The sequence below is a fragment of the Podarcis muralis genome, chromosome 5 (assembly GCF_964188315.1).
Source record: "Podarcis muralis chromosome 5, rPodMur119.hap1.1, whole genome shotgun sequence".
NCBI lineage: Eukaryota > Metazoa > Chordata > Lepidosauria > Squamata > Lacertidae > Podarcis > Podarcis muralis.
Window position 1 is genome coordinate 36,419,418 of NC_135659.1, and position 13,746 is coordinate 36,433,163.

A 13,746-nucleotide genomic window follows, 5' to 3' on the forward strand; every position below is an offset into this window, starting at 1 on the left:
AACCCTAGAGTCTGGCAAGACTGGCCCGTACGGGCAGGGGTACCTTTACCTTTACCTACCAACTGGGTGTCAGTGGGCCCCTTGGCCCAATTCCTTTGGTCCTTTTTTCTTTCAGAAGGGGGACATGGAAGTTTATAAAATCATGGCATTTTATGTGTATCTAGTTTCGCTTTAGTTTAGTTTCTAGTTCTGCTAGATTAGACCAAAGGTCCAAGTAGTCCAGCATTTGTTCCCACAGCAACTAACTAGATAACTATGGGAAGCCCACACTCAACACATCAGTTCAACAGCATTCTCCCCATTTGTGATTCCCAACTGCTGGTATACAGAAGGATGCTGTCTTGGCTTGTTGAGTGGCTAATGTGCTCCAGCTCTGAGCAACTGATGATGCTACTACCCTCACTTCTTCCACAGGAGATGCCTAGGATAAGCTCTTGGCCTGCTGTGTGCTAATAGCCACAGCTCAGAATGGTCCCTAAGCAATGGAGCCACAATGAACGAGCAGTGGCTATTCTGAGTCTCCAGGTTACAGCCAGCTCCCCCAGCTTGCTGGCGTTTGTTGTCTGCCCTGGCTGCCCCTTGGGAATACTGAATTTCTAAAAATTACCCACACACCCACCCACACATTGGCCAAACTACTCTTTCAAAATTATTCCTGTATACATCTGATGCTGGGAATCAGCATCATTGTTTGGTGGTGAAATGGAGGGATTGCTGCAAACATAGGCAACACACCATTTTGTAAAAGAAACAATTACTTTCCCAAATCCTTAACTGGTAGCGGATGCAGCAGGGACACATCTTGCTTCTGTAGAGGAAGCAACAAGAAAGCCAAACATCACCTAGCAAAATAGCCGCTGTCCCGAGCCAAAATGTGTAGATCCCTGCCGTAGAATAAACTTTGATAGTGACAGCTGTCTGTTGAGTGGGTAGGGGCATATGAATCTGGTATGCATAGGAGTATTTGTGCACCACTGTCCGTATCCGAGATAGGATATTTGTCTGCTGTTTCATGGACGTTGTACTGCTTCCTTAATAGCTATTGATAGTAATATGCTGCAATTATAAGATGACAGCTTCCAACAAAAATGAGTTTTTAAACTAGGGATTAGACAGATGTTGCCCTAGTCCCATAAGTCCTAGTCTGACATTAACTACTTCACTACGCAGGCTCCAGTTGTTCCATTATTTGTGAATCATGCTGTATGCAGTCAAGAGACTTACACATTTTATGTGATTAAGAATAGCCAGAAAATTTGATTGTTGCTGGGGCCTCTGTATGTCATTTGTGACATTTCTCTTTCTCTCTTACACAATATATATGTTGGGTGGGTGTGGGTGTAAGAAATAAATAATGTGCATTATGGTCTTAGAGTGCTGTGTGTGTTGCCTGACATTCCAGGCTTTTAAAACTGTTTTTGTTTGTTGCCACTAGAAGCCATTCATGTGCAATGTTGTAATTCAGGTCTGCTAATATACTGCTCTGTGGGTTGTAACCACATTAGTAAGAGAGCATGATTTCATTTAATGGCAGGAGCTGCTGTCAGAAAAAGATAAATGTTAAGTTTAATACTAATTGTACAGGAGGAAAAAGCAGTAACAGTTAAGGGTTCATGCCATTAAATATATTTTCAAGCCCATAGTTCTCATTTGGGATGAAATGTTCTGTACTTCACCCCACTTGGAATTTATCTGCACAAGGACATAAACAGTCAAGCTGTTTTCTGAGCGAGAGGACAATAGGAGAAAATAGATTCTTTCCTAGGGTTTTTTTTTTGGGGGGGGGGGTGAGTGTTCATTTCTCTGAATAGGCTTCTACCTGAAGACTGAAGTTTGAATGTATATAATTTGTTCTGATCACTATATTTAAGTAGAGTGTGTGGCTTTGTTCTGGAAGCAACTACTTTTGATTTTGCTGAGTCTGAATGTTTGGAAATTGCATACTGTGGTTTTATGGGTAGGTGTTCTTTAGCTTACTAAATGCTGTTTGTGCCTTTTAAAAAGTCATTTCCTCTCCAGTGTATTGAAGATGCGCATCTCAGAAAGGAAAGCACTTAAGCACAAAGACCACACAAATGAGTTTTATAAACTTTTAATCCATGTACTGAATTGCACACTAGCACAGTATTTCATCTGCTTTGTTTTAATGTTCTGTTTATTGATTTATTTATAGTACTACATTGTCTTCACCAACCACACACACTAGAAACCTTAATATGCATTCAACATTTCTTGACTTGGACAGCAAAAGGAAATGGAGTTCTAAACTCCAATGGGTTTACTTCTTACCACTTTGGTACTGTGTTGTAAAACCTGTGTTTCTGAAGAGGTGTGTGAATACAAGGTTGAATATGCTAGTTTTCATCCCTCAGAGCTGGCCCAGTAGTTTCCTTTTAGAGATATTACTGAGCATCTTGGACATTCACTGAACTGAACCTTGATCAGGCCATTGTAGGATGTCTTAAGGACCAATTTTGGTAGAAGGCCAAAATTCGCTTATACCACACTGATTTTTTTTATTGATAAGAAATACACCAGAAAACAAAAAGAAGCAACTCCTGGCAGTGTTCGATTTATAACACAGAATACATAACAATGCAGCTACATAAGAACAGCAATCATTCCCAAAATATAAGTGAGGCTCTTACCTTAAGCATGTATGCAAACTCAGTCAGTGAGAGTTGTGAGCTTGCTTTTGCTGGGTAATCTCATTTATATTCGGTCTAATTTGAGACAAACCAACTCTCATCTCATCAACACAAAGAAGTCTCTCTCTTTTCTGATCCTTCGTATTTGTCAGAGTTGAAAATCCCCGTTCACAACAACATCTTGTGGAGAACTGTAGATGAAAGCCAGTGCTCTTGAAGAGAGGCTTGGAAACCATTTCTGGTTGTGTATCCAAAAAGAGTCCAGTAGCATACTCCTGTGTTTCATTGTCAAGGTGCGATCACTTTAAATGCAGGCCATTTCATTTTGAAAATGTATCTATCCATATTCTGCAAATAAATAAAAAATGTTGATACTATACAACATTGTACTATACTATACTGAAATGTTTAAACGCTTCTTTGATTGTTCTTGAGTCTTCCTGCCACGCCTGGCACCCTCTCCTTCCACACCAGTGTGGTGTGCCACATCCTTTGAGAACTACTGCTATAGCAACAATTTGTGTCTTGAATGAGTGGGGGGACAGATGGGCTTGGCTGGTTCTACCCTCTGTCAGTGTACAGTAATTCCAGTGCCTTGAAATTCATGCTACATCATCATCTTTAGGTGGTGGTCTCTGGGACCATAAAGAGCCCAGTTTTCTTCACCCCACCTCCAGAAGTACTACTATTTCATTTGCAAGAGTTTTATGCTGTGGTATGAAGGCAGACTAATGGAGAAGAAAATGAAGACTGCACGAAGGCCAGCTCTCATCACTTCTTCAATACTTACATACTTACACTAAAGGTAAAGGTAAAGGTACCCCTGCTAGGGTTGTGCGCCCATCTCACTTAAGAGGCCAGGGGCCAGCGCTGTCCGGAGACACTTCCGGGTCACGTGGCCAGCGTGACGAAGCTGCTCTGGCGAGCCAGCACCAGCGCAGCACACGGAAACGCCGTTTACCTTCCCGCTAGAAAGCGGTACCTATTTATCTACTTGCACTTTTTAGGGGTGCTTTCGAACTGCTAGGTGGGCAGGAGCTGGGACCGAACGACGGGAGCTCACCCCGCCGCGGGGATTCGAACCACCGACCATGCGATCGGCAAGCCCTAGGCGCTGAGGTTTTACCCACAGCGCCACCCGCGTCCCTCACATACTTCCACTAGTACAGTGCTATTGGTGATATGCTTTTCCCAGTGATGTCCCCAGTCCAAGGAGCAGCGCAAATAGTTTTTGCACATACAAGCTTAATAAGAAATATTTATTCTGAGGTTCCTGGCTTTTTTGAACCCTTAGATATTGTCCTTTCATGCATTTGTAATGGAAGGAAATAGTTCCCCACTAGTGCATGGTATATACCATTTTGGTAAAGCATTGCAGTATTTCTAGGGAATGCGCTTTGGGCTGATTTGGATCTGTTTAATGCTGAAACTTTCTAACCAGTTTAGCGTTAAGTACTCTTATCTCTTCATTCTCAAATGAATCTAACTAACTGTGACTTTCTTGTGCAGTAGGGGAAAAATAAGTTGACACTAGTATTTGGGATTTTATGAAGGCGCAAGTTCATTTACATTCTGAAAGGAAGGGAGGGGGTGAATTGAAGTGATAGAATCGATAGTACCAATAGAATCTCATTGGAAGGATTTCACAGCTAGATTATATTGTATTCCAGGTTTTAAATTTGGTCTCCCCTGCCTGCAGAATAATAAGTGCCATGAAAATGTTCCACTATTGCAGTTCACATTTTGGCACCTGCAGTTGCATAACTAAGATCCTTGAGGAAGGCACAATCAAGGCTCTGATCTTCAGCATCCCACGTTAGTGAATCAATGAGCAATGTACTTTTCAGTGAGGAAGATTGTGCAGGCTAGTCCTCTGCACTGAGTTCATCTCAAGTGAGTGTGGCTAGGATTCCCTTACTGAATAGTTTGAGCAATCCTTTATGCCAGCATACGTAATCTGGCAAATTGTTGGTTTAATGGGCATCATACCCTATATACTTCCAACACAGGACTTGAAATGTACTGTGACGGGGGAGCAGGTGACAGTACAGCTTTCCCCTAGTGTTCACAGGCTGCAGTTGTGTTAACACCCTCATGTCAGTCACTCAGCCAGGAAATGAGTCAATGCACTCAACAGTGGTGAGGACAGAGCCTTGAGACACACTCTTGCCCCAACCCATGTAAATGGTGTTTCCCTGAACTCCGGCACTTGTCACGGTGTCCCATTGCGCCAGAGGCAGTTTAGTTATGTTGGCCACATAACCCGGAAAGATGTTTGCAGACAAACACTGGCTCCCTCGACCTGAAGCAAGATGAGCGCTGCACCCGACAGTCTCCTTTGACTGGTCTTAACCGTCCAGAAGTCCTTTACTTTTTTACCTTTACAACACAACCTATCCGACATGACAGTGGCATGAGATTTCCCCCCTGTGTGTGTGTTTTTAAAAATTAAATTTGTATACTGCCCTTCATCCAAGGATCACAGAACGGTTCTCAATATAAATATACAAAATGAAATCACAAAATACACACTAAAACAAAAACAAAACAAACCAGTAACACCCCTCCCACAAACACATTTAAAAGGGCATAGAATGTTAATAAGCCAAAGGCCTGGTTATAGAGAAACGTTTTCACCTGGTGCCTAAATACATGTAAGAAAGGCACCAGGCGAGCCTCCCTAGGGAGAGCATTCCACAAATGGGGTGCCACCACAAAAAAGGCCTGTTCTTGTGTTGCCACCCTCCGCATATTTCGTGGAGGAGGCACATGAAGAAGGGCCTCAGATGACGGTCGCAGGGTCCATGTCAGTTCTAAGTGTCTGTAGCGCAGGCAGCAGTAACCAAAATACTTGGAGTCCAGGAAAGTTGTACACACCGTGGCTTAACTCCCCCTATACAGCGCGCGCGCACACACACACTCTGCTATTTGAGCACACAACATGGAAGGAAGTTACTTTCTGTGTCTTGGAGACAGGTTGTTGTGCAAAGTGCCCCTTTCCCTTAGCTTCTGTCACCAGAGTTCTCCTATGTGTGCTTCCTAAATGTACATGACCTCCAGCCAGGCAGAGATAGTAGCTCTAGGCCGTGTACCCTATCAGTGGAGGAATTTTCTGTGCTTGTTGGAATGTTGTGAATTGGATGCAGAGTTACTCCAGCATCATCAGTAGGTAGGTGGGCAGGGCTGGTGCAGGAGAGTAGGAGTGTATTGTACACTATTGTATTCGTTGTGTGTACACATAAGTTCTCTCTCCATTGAATCCTTCTTTGTGATTTTTTTTAAAATTGGCTTTGTCTGAAGCAGCTGAACAGAGTCTGAAGCAGCATAGGATTTGGTGTAAGTGTGCTCCTTTCTATCATTCCTACACCCCACCCATGTTTCCACTTTGTTTAGGGAAGCTTTTAATGTTTTAATGTTTAATAGACTATTGTATTTTAATATTCTGTTGGAAGCCGCCCAGAGTGGCTGGGGAAACCCAGCCAGATGGGCGGGGTATAAATAATAAATTATTATAATATTATTATTTGTTTTTGACCTTATCCTGACAGAGGTGCACCAGGGAGTAGTATGCTGGCATAGCAATGCATCAATATATACTCACACAGCGCTAATAATACCCACCATATTTGTTGTTGTTTTTCAAGTATAGTCTTGCACTCTTAAACTTTAAAAATAAACAAATAAGCAAACCTCAAACCAAGATGGGAACATCTTATAAGCCGTCCCAATTCCAACAGCAAATTCTGATTTATTAAAGTACCATTCGGTTTTATTACTGATTATTATACTGTACTGGTTTTCTTATGTGGCCTTTGAGAATCCAGATTACTTCTATAATTTTGCAGAGCCTTTTGTTTGATTTTATTTTTAAAAATGCTCTGAGAAGTGGAAAGTGCAGGTGAATTTATTATTTACTGATGGAAAATAGTGTTCTGTGGCTTTCTGTCCTATCTTGGGAGCTTGAGCTGGTTAAGGATAAATGGATTGGCAGAAATTAATCGCTTGTAGTTCTCCAGATAGGAAATTACTAGTGGATTACAAAATGGGAAATGTATGCTCTGTCTGTCAGATTACTCAGGAAATACTTCCAAAGGTCCATTTTTTTTGAGATTACCGAACCACAGATTAGAGAGTTCAGGAGTGGAAAAAAGAAAAAGTGAACTCACTTTTAGTAATGCTTATGAAAATCCTGACAGAGTATTTTGTGAGTTAGGTTTCTGAGAAATAGCTGTCTTTGCATGCATTTTTAGAAACTAGGACAAAACTGGTGTTCAAAAAATCCTTTCAAATGACCTTAAATGGAAAATCTCTAATGAAGTCTCTTCTCCTTGTGCGTTCCATTGTGAGCCATGTCACCTGATCAGAACTGGTTCTTTCAAGGTGCGTGGTTAGGATTCTGTTTTAATGATATGCTTTTAAAAAAGCAAACTCATTGCTTTTACCTTCACTGGTCTTATTTTGAAAGAGAAAGGGATGCTATAGGTGCAGCTTTATCTATCGTTCCAATGTTCCAGGATGAGGTTTGCCTCTGCAATGCCTTCCTTAAAGTTCTTAAAGAAACAGAAGTCTTGTTCCCTACAGAGCATGGTCATCTATTTATTTGTTTCTTTTGTGAAGTTACATACCCCCTCATGACCCCCTCCAACAAAAGAGGAAGTAAATGGAGTTAAAACAGCAATAATACTAAGAAAAGCTTAAAAAACAAAGCCATAAAAAATGGAAAAGCAGCAATAAATTCTTTGAAGAGCCAAATGACAGGAAAAACACTATGCAGCAGCTAAACTTGAAATTTTGCCAGAAAATGTTTTTTTAAGGTATATGTGGAATGTTAGTAATGTGGGAAGGGGAGGGCAGCTAAACCTCCCAGGGGAGTGAATTTCCCACCTGGGTGCTACACCAGAGAAGGTCCTGTCCTGTATCCTTACCAACTGAACATCAGAATGTAAAGGAACACAAGAGCCAGTGTGGTGTAGTGGTTAAGAGCGGTAGTCTCGTAATCTGGGGAACCGGGTTCGCGTCTCCGCTCCTCCACATCCAGCTGCTGGGTGACCTTGGGCCAGTCACACTTCTCTGAAGTCTCTCAGCCTCACTCACCTCACAGAGTGTTTGTTGTGGGGGAGGAAGGGAAAGGAGAATGTCAGCCGCTTTGAGACTCCTTAAAGGGAGTGAAAGGCGGGATATCAAATCCAAACTCTTCTTCTTCTTCTTCTTCTTCCTTAGTTATTCTTGGAAATTCATTATAACCTTATTTTTAAAAACTGGAGTTCTCTTCCACTTCCTACGTTTTTGCCTACAATAATATATAGCAGTTTTTGCTACCTATTTGGATTGAAATAATGTTAAAGATCAGGTGTGATGAGGCCTAAAGTGTTGTGAAGAAGGGTCATTGCAGATCATCCTACAAGCAGAGTTTGGTATGCTTAGCTGTATTTATGGACTGTGAAAAACCTACATACTGTATTATCGTAACAACCGTATCTCTTGCCTTTCTTCGTCTTTGAATATGCACTAATTGTTTGCCCATTAAAGACATGACTTTCAGGCTCCACTGTAACGATTTGCAAAAGATTCACATTAGCATTCTGCTAGATAGTCATTCAAGGTCACCTAAGGTAAGCTACCAGCTGTCCATTTTGTCACTGCATAGTGCAGGAAAGTAGCTCAAATTATTCTCCCTCATAGGTGCAGCAGAATTCTAATATGGAAATCTGAACTAACTTGGAGTAAATTACATTTTCTACAGTGTGATTCTTTTTAACAACTGATTTATCACAGTTGACCTTTTCTTATTGGATAATACTGAGGTTTTCAAACACACATTTTATGATCAAATGTTTCTATTTGTTTCATCATGAATAATGCAGACGAACAGATCATAGGAGACTTTAAACACATCTTAGAAGTACAATACACTGGTAAGCATCTGATTCTCTCATTGGCTGTGGTGAGCTGTCGTGCTGAACCTTGGGCTTCTCTGCACTACCTTCCACCGCAAAGAAGAGTTCCAACACTTTGGTTTTTACTTTTGGTTAACCACGGTTCATTGTGTCATCTAAACCCAGAACTATGGTTTAACATTAACTAGGGTTAGTTGAAACCAGACAGCTTAAGCAACCATGGGTTGAAGTTAGTTTTTAATTAACTATAATAAATGGCAACTACAGTTTGTCAGTTTGGATAACATGGTAAACAGCAGTTAACCAAATGCAGCAGTGAAAGCTTCCATGAGAAAAGGGAAAGAGGGAAATACTTGACTCAGAGACTCGCTACAGCTTGTTTTCATTGTACCTAGCTAGTACAGTGGTACCTCGGGATGTGAGCGGGATCCGTTCCGGAGCCCCGTTCGCATCCCGAACAGAACGTAAGATGCGACAGCACGTCTGCGCTTGCACGGGTTGCGTTTCGCCACTTCCGCGCATGCACTTGACGTCATTTTGACCGTTTGCGCGAGCGGCGAAACCTGGAAGTAACACGCTCCGTTACTTCCGGGTCGCGGCAGAGCGCAACCTGAAAGTGCTCAACCTGAAGCGTATTTATCCCAAGGTATGACTGTATGTGCTTTTCAAGGGCAAAAACTATGTGGTTTTTTCATTTCAACACACATTCTTTTACTTCAAATTTGTTTATATTAAGCAGTCATCTCTATTTTGTATAGTTACCCTAAACCAAAGCCCAGTTCCTCATTTCCTGTCATCTGGTTATTGTAAATATACTTTTCAATGCTCAGGTTTTGAATCTATTCATTTAAAGCGGGTACAGTGCTTCTTAAGTCTTTGCTTTCTGGGAAACCTTGATGGCGTTTTCTCATTTAGTGCTGGCATTTTGTTTTTATTAATAATGGCCAAAATAAAAGCAACAACCACCCGGTGGTTTATTTATGGTTGAGACAGTGGGATACATAGATTTAATAATTAAAAGTAATTTCAATTCCTCTTTCTTTTGTACTCTAAAAACCCTGATTCTTGTCGTAAAACTGCACCATTTCCCCACACTTGTAGCATTGCATCACTTGAACAGTCTTGCCTGTGTTTTACTGTTGAGAGATTTGTTCCATTAGAGCAAACCAAATAGGATATATAAATAACCATTGTAATAAGATAGACTCAGTCCATTTCAGAATGACATGTTCATCAGCCTATGTGATCCATTGGAAATATATGTTCTACTTTGTTTTCATTATGCTGGACTAGTGCGTATGTTAACACTCCTGATTGCTTAACCAGGGTTGAACAATTGTGAGTGGATCATATGCTGTATGACCCTCTTTCCTTTCTTCTGGAATATGACTTCCACCCCATGACTGATTAGGTGATTCATTTATCAGCACTTACGTTAACTGACATTAAGGCTAACCAGGGTTTCCCTTGGGCAGCTTTCCAGTTTGTTTCAAATCATGAAAGCAACCTTGATTAGCCTAAGCTAATGTTGGAGTCAATTTGAGGCCCTCTAGATGCTGTGGGCTCACTCTTGCTTTCTGGACCATTTTTCTGGGAATTTCGGCCTTTTGTGTGCGAGTCTGTGGTCAGGGAGTGGGATGGCACAGAGAGTGAGTAAGTTATGAGATTCTGCAGTGCTCCAACCTCTGTCTACTTCTGACTCTGGCTCCGATGTAAATCAGTGACTCAAGCTTGCTGCCTTGAGCACACTATATGTAGCAAAGTAAACTGCACAACAGAAGAGGCTGGAGGCTGTGGATACATACTAAAACTATTTTACATAAATGAGAACAAAGAAACATGTCGTCTCTCCTTGCTGTCTTCTCAGAGAGAGACTCAAAAGCAAAAGCAATACACTGAGTGGAAGTTCCATTCACAAGACCCAGCAGTCTGTGCTGAAATATAAACAGACATGTGACACGCTACATTCCCATGTCTGCAACAAAAGGTGGAATGGAACTACCCAACATTGTCTACCAAAGTTTCTATAGTCCCAGAATGCATGGATGTCTCCATCTACCACCTGTGGATATCTACAATTAGATTTTCATGCTTAGGAAGTTTGATAAGGGAGAAACCTAATGTTCATCAGACCCATCCTTTGATGTTTACGTTGGCAAGACAGTCTTGTCTCTGTTTCCCAGTCCCTGTCATTAATCAAGGGTCTGTGAAATTGTTTTTAAATTGAATGTAACCTGGATGGAGAACATTTGACTTGAATGTCAGCTAGATAAGGAAACACATTTATATGTTTGCCTTTTTTTGATTCATTTCTGTTATCAAATCAAGGGACACTCAATATTATAAATGCTTCTTGTCCCAGTACCAATATAAAGAGCTCAAATCATTTGTCTGTGTGTTCTATTGATAATCACCAAGACTGGTCAACAGAAAACACCACAGTTATTTAGAAAAAAGGGACAATTTCATACTAAATTGATCCAAAATTAATCAGAGGCCCATTTGCATGATATATTTAAAAGTGTCAAACCTCTTCAAACATTCATGGCATCCCTCAATTAATTTTGGGAACTGTTCCTTTTTAGGAGAGGTCTGTCCTCACAGAGCTACAATTCCCAGAGTTACCTGGAAGAAGGATTGATTGTTAAACCAATTGTAGCTCTGTGAGGGGAACAGGAGTCTCCGAACAACTCTCAGCACCCTTAGCAAACTACAGCTCCCAAGGTTCTTTGTGAGAAGGCATAACTGTTTAAGGTGGTTTGACACTGCTTTTTCTACACTCGATTCTTGCACTCACAAATAAACTTCGGTATGAAAGTGAATACAGTTATAGAACCAGAGGTGTCAAAGGTTTTTGCTGTCATAGCATTAATCGGTTTAAATCAAGAAAGTTAATTAACTGAAGAGCATTTAATCAGTTAACAGTTCACATTTCAACCAAGTGTTTAGGGTATGGGACAATGCCTATTTCCCAGTCATAACCCTCTGGTGAAGCAGGGTTTATCTTGTTCTGAAATCCCTGCCTAAAACCTGCCCCTCAGCTCTTGGCGAGACCAGTCAAAGGCTTTATCTATAAGATGTTTTTCTCCATGTTGATTTACAGTAGTGAGTGATAATGTATTTAAATGTAAAGGAACAAATTGCTTACATTAAGACATTTCCCTCAGACTGGCATCTGTAGGGTATGGGGGCATATTTTAAAAAAGCAGCAGCAGCTTATATTAGTCTAAAAATAAATTGCGTCCCTTGCCAAAATAATTGTGGAGGCAAGTGGGAATGTAGAAGGCCTTAGGCAAGATCTTGTAATATTAGTACACTGTGGAGAGCTGCTGCTGCTAAGACTTCATTAAGTCTATATTTTGTGAAAGTTGTAAATAAACTAAATATACAAAATGCTATATGGAAAGTTTAATGATATATTGTGGGGTGTTGCTCCTAAATAATTTAAACCAGCTGTACTTGCCCAAATGAATAGTTCTGCGTTCTGAGGCATAATTCAGTCACTGGGAGTCCTCAGATTTCATAAACTCTCTGTAGGTCTCTTGATTATTAGTGAGCATTTGCTATGCTAAAATGCACCTCCAGAGGGTTTTAATACAGCAGTATGAGCAATTTTGGTTGTGGAGTCTCTTTCAAGATTAACGTGACTCTTCATTCATGCGGCATTTAGGCAACAGATGCTCATTTGACTGAAAAGGCTCATCAACTAGAAAGTACATCTGAACTTGTTCTTTAAGAAAAATATCAGTGGAGATCAGAGTTGCATGGGCTTGTGATAAGGAGACTTGTCAGCCAGGTGCCTTCTTTTTAAGCCTTTAAATAATTGGTGCAAACTTTTCCATGCCACCAAATCTATGCAGGCAATTAAGAAAACATCTTTCTGTAACAGACAATAGTTGATCTCTGATTTTAAATTCTTACCTTGTTTTGATTGTATCTGTATATGGTTGGTGTAAATCACTGGTTTTTAATGAACAGCTGTATACAGTTTTTTTTATATAAATAAATGATAGACGTTTTAATATTCTTTTAGGGACACTATGTTAGAATACATTCTGTTTATCTCTAAAGCAACTAAGTGTGTTAATAGCCTGAAAGTAAATTGACCGATTAGGTTTCAGGAATGCAGAGCAAGGACATTAATGTAAATAGTTACTTCTAATGAATATATAGCCATTTTATTTTTAAAAAAACCTAATTAAAAGCTTCATTTTGATTTTTATAGCACCCTATAAAAATGCCTGTCTTGAAACTGATATGTGCGTGTGTGTGCACACTCACACAGAATTTTTAGTAAAGATTTTATTGCCGTCAGAAAAAAAAGGAATGACAATACATAGAGAGGGGTATATTGGCTATACCCCAAATGCTGCCAGTTGTTCAAAGTAAATTGAAAAAAAGGCAAAACCATATTTTCCCCATTAGTTTTTTGTTTATAGTAATTTTACATGTTCCGGGCAGCTGCAGCCAAGTGCAATTTTCAGAATTTCTTCTAGTTTGTAGAGCAACTGTTTTGAAGATCATGGGAATGTTATTTGAAAGTCCAGTTAGTATTTTCTCCCTAAGCACAGTGTTTAAAGATGTGAGTTTGAATAGAGGAACATATGTATCCATTGTTGCTGGATAATTGATACTACATCTGCCAGTGATCTTCCTGGGACTAGGTATACATAAGTCTTATTGCACACACTAAAAAGCAAAGTTTTATCTTGAATGTGGTGCCCTTCTGTCTGAATGATACACAGATACACCCAGTTGCAGGCAACATTATTGAAGTGTGCAGTGGGTAATACTGATTTCCTAGTTTCCTAGATGAACAGCATGGGGGCCATTTAGAAAATGAATCGCTAAACCCATGAAATGGTTGTCCTGATCTTTCAAGAATTCCCCCCCCCCCCCAATGATAAGAAGGCCATAGAAAGTTAGTCATAGGCATGTTTTGAATTTGGCATACTGAGGACTCAGTCGTTTTAAGTGTACATTCAACATATTTAAGAGGGTTGGGCATATTTTTAAAGTTTTTTGGTGTGTATCCTCTATATATACCTCAGGAGAGCTTAATTTGTGCAGCTGACTTGCTGGCTGGTTGTGGTTCTCATATACTGAGACACCACTAGACATTTTTATAATTATTTTCAAATATCTTCATTATGTTGATAAAATGGCTTTGATTTTATGAATAATCCAGAATGTTTGTGCAT

The 13,746-nt window shown here is 40.3% G+C and overlaps 1 protein-coding gene across 1 annotated transcript in view; it reads left to right on the forward strand.

Annotated features, from left to right (window-relative positions):
* The window catches only part of PIGK (phosphatidylinositol glycan anchor biosynthesis class K), a 101,746-nt gene that overhangs the window by 56,984 nt on the left and 31,016 nt on the right, over positions 1–13,746 (forward strand). The gene's annotated exons all lie outside the window — the stretch shown is intronic.